The following is an 11,493-nucleotide window of genomic DNA, read 5'->3' on the forward strand; positions in this document are numbered from 1 at the left end:
AGATCACACTCCTGATCCTCGTAATGGACTTTCACCACAGCTTGTCCAATAATTTTCAACTCTTCCCCAGTGTAAGTTTTCAAGTGCATATTTGATTCTCTTAACTCGATGCTTGGTAACTTCTCCTTCAATAGCTCTTCTGACACAACACTCAACGATGCGCCAGTATCCAGCTCCATGTTGAAGTCGGTACCATTGATTTAAAGTGGAACTATAATGGCTGGTTCCGAATTTCTAATGCTGAATAAGTCTCCAAAATTTCCATTTTTCGATTCGTCTTCCTCTCCCTCGTCGATGTGGTGGAAATAAGATCTTCGTGGCTTGGCTTGTTCACCCCCACTGCGGTTTGCTGTTTTCGGCTTTTTGCAGACTTTGCTGATGTGTCCATTTGACTTGCAATTTTGGTATTGGGCGGTTTTAAACCTGCATTCCTGCGGTGAATGTTGGTCACCACAACGGAAACACGGTTTGACATCCTTTCTTTGTACATTCCTTGGTTGCTTTGCTTTTCCGTGGGGACGTAACTTTAGAGTGTTAACTTGATTACTGACGCCTTGAATTTCCCCAAACGTGTTTGCTTGCTTCTCGGCCGTTTCCATTGCTTGTGCTACTTCGACAGCTTTCGCCCATGCCAAATCCTTTTCAGCCAATAGTTTCTTCTGGATGTTTTTATTCCTCAGCCCACAAACGAAGCGATCTCTTAAGGCTTTATTTAAAAATGTTCTGAATTCGCATCGCTCCGATGACTTCTTTAACGCGGCACAATAATCAGAAACGTTTTCCGCCTCAAGCTGGTCCCGCTTGTGGAAATGAAATCGCTCAGCTACGACCAATGGCTTCGGGTAATAATGCTTCTCAAGGATCTTTGTCAGTTAATCGTACTTCTTTTCTGAAGGTTTCTCCGGGGCCAACAGGTCTCTTAGCAAGTTGTAGGTTTTACTCCCCACAATTGTTAAATTGTTCCTCTCCATTTGCGAGTATGAACTGCTCAAACCTTTCAGTATAAGCACTCCAGTCTTCTTTTGAAGCCTCGAAAGGTTCTAGCGTTCCAAGATGTGAAGTCGCCAATTGTCGTGTTCTTAAAAGGGTTCGCTTATGTTCTACTATAGAGAATAAGCACGCAGAGTTCTAATCATAAGTGAGACCTTTATTCAACTGATTGTAATATAAGAATCATGCATTGATATAGCTTTAAGTATCATGTGATTACATTCCAGATCAATCAATCATAGCTATACAGGATATATATATAGTAGAGCAATAACTAACTAAGAGTAAATGATTAATCAAAACACTACATCTTTGTCTGCCGAGGACGAAGATAAGGATAGTGACTTCGGGGAGTAAAAGTGCTTTAACAAAACTCTTACTTCTGAACAAAAGCATCTTACCTCACCCGAATAATCTGCCAAAATCTTGAAAAACCTCCAAATGACTGTATTCTTTTCCGTAAAACCAGCCATAGTGATTACTCAAAATTGACATTTCGCCCTGACTGTGGATCTGCCAGGTATACACAAGGCAAAAACCCAGCTAGAAAATTTCACTGCTGTCCCTTGGGTCCACTATGGAAGAGGATGTTTGGGAATGCAACCATCTCTGAACTTCTTCAATAGCACAAAAATGACAAGGAGAGTTCGAAAGTCAATGATGTCCAGAATAGTGCAGCATGGAAATGACCCAAGGAGCATAATGTTGCAGCTTTCAACTGATAGAGTAAATCCATTCAGCTCCAGGAATCATTCCAGCCCCGAAAGGAGGTGAACCTCTTTCACTCAGTCTATATTTAGAAGTAGTCGTGGATGAACTTCTGGAACTACATTCTAATGATAGCTAGTCAAAAAGTTCCTTTCATTTCAAGGCTAAAATATTAAATTTTATTCTCGATTTTCCTGGTCTTGGCAAGATCTTTAATGCGGCTGGACTAACAGCTTTGCAGACATGCATGTGGTGTGATTTGAGAGGTAAGAATCAACAAAACAAAAATTGATTAACACCTATTGACTAGGACTGAGAGAAATAGTATGTTTTGAGGTCCAAGACAACTGATATTCCCCAATGCATAGACATTGTTGTATATGTTAGCCCTGTTTAAATGTGATGTTGCACATATTTATACATTTCCTAACTGTTATTCTATCACAGGACTCTCGCTGAGTTCTCTTGACAAAGTGATATTCATCGGCAACAGGCGCTTTCTTCCAATAAACCACAGTCTACGCAAGAACACACAAGACTTCCCAGACCATAAGAAAGAAAAAGAACCACCACCCAAAGAAACAGTCACTGAAGACATCCTTTTTAATGCTGTTGCTTACAATAAAGCAGCAAACAAGACACAAGCTGGAAACATATTAAAGAGAACGGGCTCAAAAGGAGTGAACTGCTTTATGCTGTTACCAGAACACAACCGTACTACACAAGCATTCCCAGATATGATGCACACTTTGAAAAATGTCGTTTTAGCATTTTTTGACCTTTTTACTGGAAATGGAGATTCATTCAAAGTCAGGAATGCAGAGAAGGATTTTGGTCGCTTCAAAGTAAGCTGGGTGAAAATAAAAGGTATGCAAATGTCACCTAAAAAAATTTAAATTTTTCAGACAAGAAAACTTGAAAAAAGTATTGGTATTGCAGTATTCAGCTGTTTAAGAAACTGTATGTAAAGATCTAGAATCGTTGCCAATGCCAAGTCTTGAAAAGAGAATTTGAGCTAGGGCTGCTTGAATTGGCTTGCTAAGCATTTAAGCAAACCATGATTGGACCGTTAAGTCATATAGTAATAACCCAGATATAACTGAAAAATTTATTTGTCTTACACTTTCAAATTTTGATCTCTTTTCAGACTTGAAAGAGAAGACTGTGTTGCCTCCAGCACCTTTTCTTTTGTCAAAGAGGGAACTCCAGATTGTTGACAACCGGGCTTTGAACTTCTTGATGTTCTCACAAAGATGTGTAATGATGTTCAAGACCCAAAAGAGATGGACAGCATCCAAATAAAGACCAACATTGTTTTAGCAAGGTTGAAAGGGAGTTCCCTCTAAGCATTCAGGTAAAGGTTTGTTGAGGTCATATCCTGTGTTTTCCTGCCGTTTTGTAAAGTGTAAGTCCGCTAACTGGCTAATATTGTTGTCGCTCTGTGTGCACATGGTTGTTTGGTTTTGATGGTTGCGACATGTTTGTGTGTGTATAGTGCGTTCATCAATTGGTAAGTTTTTCATTGTTCGATCGCTAATATTTGTCGTGTTTACATGGGCAAGAATGATAGGAATTTAGGCGAAATTTTCTTTCGTTTGGAACATTTAGTACAGCATTTATCTGTTATCACCTTTCCCCGTCTAATTAGCCATTTTTTGTGATTTAATTCATTTTGCTGCTATTTTGCCCCCTCTGGCGACCATGATCCTTAGCGTTAAAACAATAGATTGTTTTGATGTGACGTCATAGTGTTATGGGGCAATTGCTTTGTGATAATTTCGGCTATTTACATATCTTAGCCCGCAGTCCCGAACCTCAGACAAAGGTTTTGCCTACAACCTCCACTCCTGACATTTATTCAAGACATTTGTGAGGTCTGTCATAATCTATTACGAGGAGCCATCTCACTCTCGTATTCACAAAGAGAAACTCTAATACATCACGCTGACGACATACGGGACTTAGCCAGCTTCACAGTGCCTTTCAAAACAAAGAAAATAATTTTGTCTCAGAAAGGTGGCAGATTTGTGGAACATATTGCATCACCCTTGATGGGTGGATTATGTTTAATCTTGTCATAAATAGTCGATCGATATCTCTTGGTATTCATTTGGACCTAGTCAAAGCAACGCAGACCATCATGAAGGGAAGGTGTACTGAAGGGACCGATAAAGATGCATCAGATACTGATTCATCTAATGAGGAAATGTCTTTGGACTACGAAATTGACCCGATGGCACAGGAGCTTTCTAAAAGCATACCTAGGGAGAGAGATCTAAACTTACTCCACAGTATGGCAGCTTCTAAGGGCATTTTGCATTGGAATCCGCATGGATAAATGACTTATCATGAACAAAGAATACCAGTCACTAGCATGAAAGAACTTATTGAATATGTTATGTTACCTTATAACCCAGATATAAGATCACCCAGAGGTTTGAAAACGTTTACTAAAGGTCTGGTAGAGCTTGGTATAAACAAGCATCTAATCGGTAATCAGAAATTAATGGTCGATCTCGTTGCTACGCAACCCGAAGATGAAGACGATGATGAAAGTGAGAATGAGAGTGAGGTCGAACGTGGGTCAACCGATGATCAATCTCATGACCAATAAAATGGATGAAGAACAACAGGAAGAGCAAAGCAGTTATGATGAAGAGAATGGAAAAGAGGAAAAGCAAAGCATGGATGAAGAATCGAATTATAATGAAGACGAACAGAGAGTGTTTCGTTTGTCAAGAACCAAGACATATTCTCAAGTTATCTGTAGTGCGGAGCCCAACTTGCCATTGGCATGAAGGACATATTATTAGCTATCTAAGAGAAGTGGTTCGTTGTGACATTTGTGCAAACGTGTTTCCTTTGAATCTGAGAAACTCAAAGAAAAGGTTTTATTGCTGTACAGTAATAACTGCAATTCGATTCACCACATGTTAAAATCAGGCAGGTTGAAACTTGTAGTGTCACGACAAGGAAGCTAAGAGATGGGAGAGTTGAACAACCACGGAGCGGAGCCCGACTACGTTCCTTCCTTATTTCATTGGGAGGTTTACTGAGCTGTATCTAAGTTCGAAACATATAAATAAACAGTTAATCATTTTCCTCTTTTCCTGTCGTGACTGAATGCAAATAAAGAAATTTGAGTCACTTTGGTCGTTTAACTACTTTTATATATTTATTCAAATTCACAGTACACATTTCTAAAAGACTGCAGTAAGTAGAGCTTATGCTATCAATTTTTCAGCACTTGTGTTTTCACGTTTCTGTATAACTGTTAACTGAAACGCATCTCCATTTTTGTAATTTACCTTTGAGTTTGTGTTCTCGTAAATCACGGTATTACTCATAATTATATGGAATAACATAAGAAGATCCCAATTACATTTTCCTCATACTTTTTCCATGTTTATTTTTACGCGTATTGATTTTTGTAAAATCCGCACTATGAAGGTGCGTACTGTCGCACTTGTCGCAATTTGTAATAACTTTGTCGCACTTTGTAATAAAAAAGCTGTCGCACTTTGTAATAAAAAAGCTGTCGCACTTTGTAATAACTGCTGTCGCAATTTGTAATAAGAAAAAGCCGTCGCACTTTGTAATAAAATCTGTTGTCGCTGTCTTCCACATGGCTTTGGTCCTCAGGAATCATCAGACTCTTCTTTATCAATGTGAGATTTTAGCAATACGTTTGACTTGCGCCCGTAGTATATCTAGAAGGGCGTCTTCCATCCTTAATCCTCCTTGGCCTCTTCGTTCATAATTCTTATGTAACTTGGCAAATGGGCTACCCAGTTTACTCCCTTTTTTCCTAAAGGTCGTACATAATTCTTTTACCCAATGTTCTGTGCGACCTTTCAACCTTGCCCTGGGATTGAGGATGATAAGGTCTTGATCGGATCATTTATATTTTCCAGTTTTTGCACACTTTAGGTAATTTCCCCATGAACTCAGTTCCCCTGTCATTGTGCAGTCTATTTGGCGGACCATGCTAGCTGAAAATTGCTGCCAAGGCGTCGGTAACATGCTTACTTTATAAGATTTCTCTTTGTACCTAACTGCTGATTTTTTGGAAAGGTCCATGAGATCTACTTGTTGCTGCGAATGAAGTGTGCTTAGCCGTTACTGGCTTGAGAATGGCTTTGTTGGTAAACTTAGCATTGTGAATACGATATTTACCTTCAGTATTTGTAATTTTAAGTATTTGTCTTTCACTCAAACCCATATATCCTTCTGCTGCGCGACAGCGTAATTCCTTGCATCCACCGGCTTTTGCGTCTTTAAACGTATTGTATACAACCGTCGACAACATTGATTTCTTTACGGCCTTTTTACCGTCAGAGTATAATGTAGGTGTCGTCTGTGGCCCAAGATTAAAACGAGCACGGTTTCTCCAGCACCTTACAACAGCATTTCTCTGTTCCTGTGTTCGTTCTGACACAGGAATGTTGAATTTCCCTTGTAAAAGCAACAGCAATGTATCGTACGATTCATCACTAATCGGATGAGTATATCTCTTAGATTTCTCTTTTGCTAATTCACAGGAGCTAACAAGTATAGCAAGTAGTGCAAGAAACTTGCACAAAATCATGGCTTTTCAGAAGAATATAGAATCAAAAGAAGATATCTAAGTCCTTATTACAAAGTGCGACAGACTTTATTACAAAGTGCGACAGCTTTTTTTATTACAAAGTGCGACCACAGTTATGACGAAGTGCGACAGCTTTTTTATTGTGGTTGCTGCCTCGTAGAGGCGAAGCCACTATGTCACCGAGTTGTGTAAGTAAGTCCGTAACAATAGATAAATTTCGGAACGAATCGATAAGCTTTGGAACCAATCAACAATAAGTCCGTCAGGGTCTTCAACAGTAGATAAACTTCGGAACCAATCACGGCTTAAATAATAAAATCTACCTCTTACCGAAGAGTAAGCGATGCGACAGCGAAGAGATGACGACAAATGGAACCTCGTGGTTGATCTCAAGCTTTTACTTGGTCGATAGTATAGTGTAGATGGTTTAAGACAAGTAAGTAAAGGGTTTTCATAAAATTCATCAATAATATTTATCGCAGCTTTCATTTGGTATTTCTATACGGTAAAATGAAAGGTTTTGTAGGTGTTTTTCAAATTTTAGGTCGATGTTTACGCCGAGATTTTCATCTGACAAGAGAGCGGAAACAAACATGGCTGACCTTAGTCAATCTGCAGATAATTAATATCAGCCTCTTCGTAGTGGAAATCGCACGATCTCGAGTACAATTTGGAAATTAATGGACACGAGTAATGTTTTCAAAGTTCTTGTAATTGCGCGAGCCTTTAGGCGAGTGCAATTAAAGAACTTTAAGAACATTACGAGTGTCTATTAATTCCAAATTGTACGAGAAGATCGTGCGATTTTTACTTTATAGTTCAGTCAACAAAATTTCAGTAAAAAATGCGAAGCGACGCCGTTCATTTTTGTCTATTTGGCGGCCGATTTTCAGTCCATCGCACAACTGAAATGCATAAAAAAGATTAGTTCTTACGGCGTTGAAATTTTATTCATGTTTTTTAAGTACAAAATGATAGAAAATAATTGTTTTGACATTGTTTTGGCCGTGTTGCCATAGCGACTTAATTCGGTACTCCTACGGAGTACAATTAACGCTATAATTGTACTCCTCTCCACCAATCAGAGTCGAGTAATTTTGTTGAGTATAATATAAGGAGGATAATTGAGACTCTTTGGAGGATAATTCAGCCCCATAGTGGGATTGACAGTATCTCCTTAATGTTTATACCAATTTATGGTACTTTGCACTGTTGTATTTTATACCTTGTCGTTTTTGAAATAAAGTTGTCGGCCTCGTGTGTCTCCTATCGAAATAATAATATCTTACAACAAAAACAAACGAATGTTAATTTAAGCCCTAAAATTCATAAAATCAACAACATTTCGTTCTATATAATCTTTACTTTTAACATTATTTACATTCATAACAATATTTTTTGCACAATATTACATTTTTTCAACAAGACCGCTAATAAATTGCCTATATATCCATCATATATCTCATGATCAACAGTCAGCTGCCAACTTCCTCCATTCCTTAACTATAATTACTTATGGCAATAGCCACAGGCGCTTTTCGAGCGCCTATTTTTACAAAGTGCGACAGGGTTTATTACAAAGTGCGACAGTTATTACAAAGTGCGACAAAGTTATTACAAATTGCGACAGGTATTACAAAGTGCGATTACGAAGTGCGACAATACAAGGTGTTGATTAATATGATTTATTACATCCATTTTGAAATCACAAGCAAATCCTGCAATCTGATTGGTTCCCTGCAGCAGTGATTTCAGCATAAATTGCACGATTTTGAGCTCTAAATTGCACGATTTTGCACATCAACTGATATGAACCAATCACAAGAGAGACATGTCATTTTCTAGCCAATTATATCAAGGAATCCATCTTAGTGTTGAGCTCACCGCTTCTTGCGAAAAAAAAGAGCCACGGCTCAAATAATTTTTTCTGAAGAACGATTTTACCGTCAAAAGTCTTAAAAAAAGACTTAAAAAGCCGTAAAAAGGACTTAAAAAGACCAACTGATCACTTAAAATCGTCAAAAGCATCTTTGTAAAGTAACTGCTTAAGTAAGTTGAAGATATTACAGCGAAAAGCAGTGGGAGAAAATGCAATCGGCATCTTTTGAATGTGACTTCTTGGCGATTGATCGTGGAAAGTGGTTTCCTTTTCAATCTGTAAAGCATAACAACACATCGAAAATACAGTCATTAAAAGAAGTTTTTCTTAAGAAGAAGATTTTTGCTGAGCTAAGTGACTTCTTAAGGACAACCGAAGGACTAAACAACCTTTGATTTTTGCTGTTTTGTCGGCACAAGTGTGATCTAAACATATTGAACAGAAATCGTAAAAATACAAGCAGTGAGCATTGGCTGTAATATGGACAACAGCCAGTTCATTACAACCCTTTTGGGCAGGATTGTCTTGTTATTTAATGTAAGTAAACGATTCTTAATACACGTAATGCCTTTTGGTCCGATATAAATTCATTTTAGTTTTGGATTGAAAGTGTTGGTTTTCAAAATGAGAATCATTGCTCGATCAGTATAAACAAGTTCTCTTGGCAGCATGTTTGAATCGACTGCTTTTAGATTGTAAGTCATGTCGGTTTAACTGAAAAAACGTCTTTTTCAAAAAAGATTTCAAAATGGATATAATAAAGTGGTAATTGAACTTCGTGTCGTACAATTTTGGTCTGAAATCAAACTTGCAATTACAAATCGCACTCCCGCTACGCGGTCGTGCGATTTTGTAATCGCGCGTTTGATTTCAGACCAAATTGCACTCCACTCAGTTCAATTACCATTATTAATATTAATTGTTTATTGAAAATGAAATTGCCCTTTTTAATGCCTTCTTATTTATCATGGTTTTTTGGTCATGGAATTACCTTCAAAGTGTTCATACATAAAAATAATAAGGAAATGAGCATTTTCAGCCATCCTTGCTTTGGTTCATTGTTCGTGCACCGTCAGTAAAACGTGATGGTACGGAATACATTGGCTACCTGAATTGTGGGACTAACGATAGTAACGTCATACATACATAACAATAGATTGTCTCAAGTTATTCGAAACCATCCATGAGACGTTTGTCCTAAAAATAAAATGGTCTAGTAAGATCAAGTCAAGATTCACTGAACTTAACACGCTATTTTCACCTGAGTCTTGTTAACACGATAATTTTTACGACGGGGTTCGCGCCGCGACCTTCAGCCTTGGGCCTGGCTCCGAAGGCTCCGGGCTCCGGATGCTGGTGAAAGAAAAAAAGAAAGAAAAAACACTTTATGTATGACTAAAAGGGACCTGGCTTTGTATACTGAATGCCTGAAGACCAAAAATGTGGATCAAAACCTTGAGAAAATAGAGGCAAGAGAGTTGAACGAGCTGCTTTCTGCCTTCCGCGTTGAAGTCATGAGGAAGAAAGACAAAGATGAATACGAACCGCTGATTTAAGGTCATTTATATCAAGGTTTAACCGATACTTGAGGAAGAAAGATTACCCTACAACAATAATGGAAGGCCAAGCTTGTGAAGTTAAAGTTTTGACAAATTGTATCTTTATTTTATTAAAGAAAACAAGCATTTATATGTGAATTCTAATAATACTGAAGCTTATAAGCTTAGATAATAAAGAGAAAACATAGAAAGTGTCTTTATTTCACTAAGAAAACAAGCATTTATATATGAATTCTAGTAATATGTATATGTTCGTGTTTTGAGGCAAACAACTCTTGAATATAACCCCGTACGTCGCACTTTCTATGAAGTAATCTATCTTTATTCTACAACTACTATTTGGTAGTAGAATGTTTTACGATACAGTTCAATTTGAACGTAAACATTTTAGTCAAAACTCACTTACAGATTAGTTCAAGAAAGGCAATACGAAAACACTCAGATCAATAAGTTGGTATTGCTGGCAACTACAGAGTCAAGCGGTAAAGATATGTAAGTTTGAGAAGGGTCGAGCAGTAAACAAGGGCGTTATGGTGGTTTCTGGTAATGGTAGACTCGGAAATGTAATCATACACGAGTGACAAGTAAGGATACTCTTACACAACTAAACTATCGCTTTCACCCAGCTATATAATAATGGCTGCAATTGCTTCTCTTTGAGCCCAAAGCACATTTTATTGAGAGCAACGTGCATTTATAACGTCATAACGCAGTCCTCGGTTACATAATAATCCGTCATTTTGTTTTTATCAGTTGGTCTTGCTTAAGTTCCAGTTTTGATAATGCGCATGTGCGAAATAGAGTTTTCCAGAGCCCAAATTTCGTCGAGCATGCGAAGTAAGAAATAAGATCTGAGTACGTTAAATGATTCATTGTGATCCTATGGGGTCGAAAGTTCAAATTATGCTTAATAGTTTTACTCATTGTATTTAAAGTTTAATTCACTATGATTTCTATTACCACTTTTCTCATTCGGTAAAAATAACCCCCTGTGCTTTATGACTGAAGACTCATCTGTAAAGGCTTAGCCTCCTTTAATATCAAACCATTTGCAAAAGTCAACTGTGAAGTAAAGAATGTGCAAGTTGAACAGCATCAATTTTTCGAAATCTCACAGACTTTTAATGGTATCTGTGAATAGCTGACTTATAAACGAGAATATGGCTAATTTGATTTTTATTTGAAAAGATTAACTTTTGAAATTCGCACCTTTATGTCAGCTCACAACGCCGCCACGTTTTTTACTAGACTGCGTGGCGGTCGGGTTACCAGTGCACTAGCAGCGTCCCTGGAAGGCGGGATTTTTTTTCAAACAATTAAGGTATTATTTACCAGATCAAAAAAAAAAAAAAAAAAAAGTTTTTTAAGGACAGGGAAGTCTTGGATTATTAGTTTTAATGATTTTTTTCGATGGTTTCAGTGTAGCACAGTTTGATATTTTGTTTATCAGTTTTAAACTACGATTTTGAAATGTTGGAATTCAAAATATTGCAGGTTCTTTAAGTCCTTTTATAAACAAGTTTTAGTTGTAATTTATTGCTAGTTGATCAATTTTTTTCATCCAAATCATTGTTTTTCATATTTGACTATGGCCAAACAGCGCATGTGCCAAAGTGTTATTTTAACTAAATAACTGGTACTATAGAACCCTTTGAAAATATCAAACCAAAGACGAAAAATACTATGTTCCCTTAGCAAAGCAAAACGCTATATATGTATATATATTTGAAAAAATAAAGTATAAAATATAAGGTCAAAAGTCAATATTA

General features: G+C 37.4%; 2 pseudogenes; one reads left to right on the top strand and one right to left on the bottom strand.

Moving 5' to 3' along the window:
- The first annotated feature begins 1,567 nt into the window (after positions 1-1,567).
- On the top strand, positions 1,568-3,000 carry LOC116297810 (uncharacterized; annotated as a pseudogene).
- Positions 3,001-5,336: 2,336 nt separating this feature from the next.
- LOC148907185 (uncharacterized) lies at positions 5,337-6,286 on the bottom strand (annotated as a pseudogene).
- Positions 6,287-11,493: the final 5,207 nt, after the last annotated feature.

This window comes from Actinia tenebrosa, unplaced genomic scaffold, assembly GCF_029948245.1.
Source record: "Actinia tenebrosa isolate PJP-AT-01 unplaced genomic scaffold, QUT_ActTen_1.0 PGA_scaffold4__44_contigs__length_22323623, whole genome shotgun sequence".
NCBI classification, from domain to species: Eukaryota; Metazoa; Cnidaria; class Anthozoa; order Actiniaria; family Actiniidae; genus Actinia; species Actinia tenebrosa.